This window comes from Parasteatoda tepidariorum, chromosome 1 (assembly GCF_043381705.1).
Source record: "Parasteatoda tepidariorum isolate YZ-2023 chromosome 1, CAS_Ptep_4.0, whole genome shotgun sequence".
Classification (NCBI taxonomy): Eukaryota; Metazoa; Arthropoda; class Arachnida; order Araneae; family Theridiidae; genus Parasteatoda; species Parasteatoda tepidariorum.
The window spans coordinates 26,298,187-26,301,683 of NC_092204.1; positions in this window are offsets into that span (position 1 = coordinate 26,298,187).

Sequence of the window (3,497 nt, forward strand, 5' to 3'; positions counted from 1 at the left end):
TACGCGAATGAATTAAGATGGAAATTGCTTATGAATATTTAAATTGAGAGTCACTTTCGTGATGTGTACGCCGGTGCTTAACGAAGATATTTGGAGAAAAAAGAAGCGTAGTGATTACTGCTGCAACAACACAGACGAATATTTATTCCTAAAAAACATCAATGGATGCCTCAAAGTTAAGGAATTTTTATTTTATTTTATAATTTTATAGCCGGCGTTGAACAGCTGACCCAATTCTGAGTTGACGCCTATCAATGTTCAACTCTGTAGCCTTGTTGTTTTGAACCCAACTCAAAAGACGATAGAACTCTAGGATCAAGCACTGGAGCAATCTAGCCTTTCGGGTGAAATTTTTGATGGAACTAACCCGTTATTGCGATACACGGAGTGGAAAACCACAAAAACCTTCCATGGTTAGCCCGACGGCAAGAGGAATTTAATCCATAATGCGTCTACCAATGATGATATTTTATATTAGCACTGCGGTCGGTGTGAGACGGGAATAGAACTCGTATCAAGCAGCTACCGCTGGGATTCGAACCTGGGTCACATCATTGGGAAGTGAACAGCTCTATCTTCTGAGTCACCGTGGCACATTTGCATGATTTCAAAGACCTGGTTTAGAGCTAATCTAAACCATGGGGATAAGTGCTTCCCCACCACATATTAATTAAAGCCCGATTTTTGACGAATTAAAACATTCCTAAAAAAAACCTTTTTAAAATTTCTAATTTAAACCTCAAAAATTTTTCCTAGAAAGTTTTATTTCACCTTCATTGGTAATTTAAAATTTATATAGAAAAAAATAAATTCAGGTAAACCAAGAATGAATCATAAAATTTCAAATGCTGAAATATTTCTTTTTTTTTTTTTCTTCTTCAAAATATGAAAATGCAAATATATTATTGTTGAATTACTTGCCTACTGTGTAATCCTGTCATAGTTTACTTGCATTATTATGTTTCGAAAAAACGAAAAAATCAACACTTGGTTTCACTCAACTTAAACTCACTTCATTCAAAATATTTTCTTAACTAGTTTGCCAAATTACAAAATGTGAAATTAAAGTGTAAATATTTCGTGTAAATATTTCTTAAGGCGCGTTCCCACTGAAGTGCAAAACCGCAAAGTGCAAAATTGTACATTATTAATTTTAAATCGTAACCTCTTGAAGAAAGCTCATTTTTTAAATGCTAATATTATTATTTAAATTACTAAGCTTAAAATTTTTACTATTTATTAATTCCTTATTTAAAAGATCAATATAGTTGTTGTTGTTGTTGTTAATTTACGTTTAACGATCAGTCCACTGCGGGACAGATCAATATAGAATTTATTACATAAGATTGCATAATTATTCCTAACTTTGCCTATGGAGGTAATTATAAAATTCTTTTCAAGTGGCTTATTTGCTAAATCAGTTTTAGAAAAATGGTTAAATTGTTACTGATACTTAAAGTTTCCTTATTATTAAAGATAAAGTTTTAACTCAATAATAAACAGCTCATTTCTGTTCTGTTTAACATACATACTCAAAGGTAAAGAGAATCTATTTGAGAACTTTAGACAAAAATTGAGATCATTTAGAAAGCATTTTAGATTTTCTTTTAATTAATACAATATGGTAAATGTATCTAAATTATGTGCCTTTTAACATAACATTTCTTAGTTCTAAATTTTCTATAATATTTAAATTACCTGTAATAATATGTTTAATACGTTTATCAACAAATTCAAAATATTTTTTTTCTTCACAGTGACTTTCATAATCGTATATATTTATTTTTCATAAAATTTTGAAACTTCAAAAATATACTATTTGTCATAAGAATGCAAAAGCATTCTAAAAGCAGAATGACCAATTCAAATTCATGACCGATGTCATGATTGTAACAATGGTTTCAGCATTGCGCACAGGCCGCCTTTATTTCCGGGATGTGTACCCCTCGATGTGATGCTGGATGGGCTTAAGACGACGACATAGCGCGGAAGAAAATTTTCGTCGCAAATTTTCCTTCTCCTTTTTTACTAAATTAAAATTTGAAAGAAAGAGAAAGAAAGTTCAGGCATACCTAGACTAGGTCATAAAGTTTCCGTTGCTGAAAAAAATACTACTTTAAAATATTAAAGTGCAAACAAATTATTCCAGAACTTCACCGTTGCATAATCCTAAGTTATTTTCTCTTAATTTTTTTTCATTTTTATATTTTAAAATTTTCTTTTCAGGATTCGAAACTTCGTGGCTTACTCTAGGTTTGTCTGAACTCACTTTTTCAACATTTCAAATTAGTAATGAAGGAAAAAGAGAATTTGCAACGAAAAATTTTTCCCCCTGTATGGCGTCCTCTTAAAGATGCCACTGGTCCTTCAGTGCCATGACAACTGAGTCATCACGCCTACATTAAAATGCAAGTAATAAATTAAAAAGTAAAAAATCATCAAGTTTTAAATAATTTCTACGAAAACGGTATCATTTCGAAAAATTCGTAGATTTTAGAAATGCGAATGATTATTCGCTAAAACTTCCGCTGCGTCAATCTTACGCCTCCTATAACTGAAAGCCTCCACACGGTTTCTTATAGGTAGTCCGATCAGACCACTATGAAGGTAAACTTGTTTACGAAAGAGCTATTTAATAGAAAATCTAGAAAAAATGAGAAAGTGGTAGCAAATATATGTCTAAAAATTTGTAATTAAACAAATTTTTATGAATATAATTGATTTGTCTTATTTACTTGTCAACTACTACAGATTCAATTCTTAAATATATATGACGCGCGCAGGTCGTCGGGCTACCGAAGCGGGGGTGCCATCCCTTCCGCAGAGGATCAAAATTGTGATGGCATGTCTTCGGATCATCCTCCGGGATGTTTCCCAGACCGTCGCCAATAGCCCATTGTGCAGCTCTAGTGCGACGTAAAGTAACAACAACAACAAATATATATGATAAGTTTCTGTTTATTACTATCAAGATAGAAATTGGGTTCCTACGCACAACTGGTTCACTTTTCAAATAGTCTGCGCAGACTACTTCTAAAAAACCGTGTGGAAACTTTCTGATGTTACATATAGAACAACGTTCAGAAAAATTATACGACAATGTTACATAAATATCATACTTCTATTATCATCATTGGTTTTTGATTGTTTTTTTTTAAATAAATGAAATCGTGCGACTCAGTATTTACGAAACATATATCACTACGCAAAATATTTTATCTCTTTAAGAAGCAGAGTTATGAAGGGTAAAAATGAATGTTTTATAATTATTTTTTCTTCAAAAAAAATATTTTTTTACACCATATTTCCTTTCCAGAAAATGGAAGGTTGATGGAGTCACAAAATAGAACTTAATGGAAAAAAAAGTAACGCGTCTAAAAGGGGAGGGAAAAAAAGTGTTTAAAGTTGAAAAAGATAACTCGTGTCATATGAAATCGTTTCGTGACGCGTCTCTTAAGGTATTAAGAGATTAACTTACAAGAATGGAACCGAATATA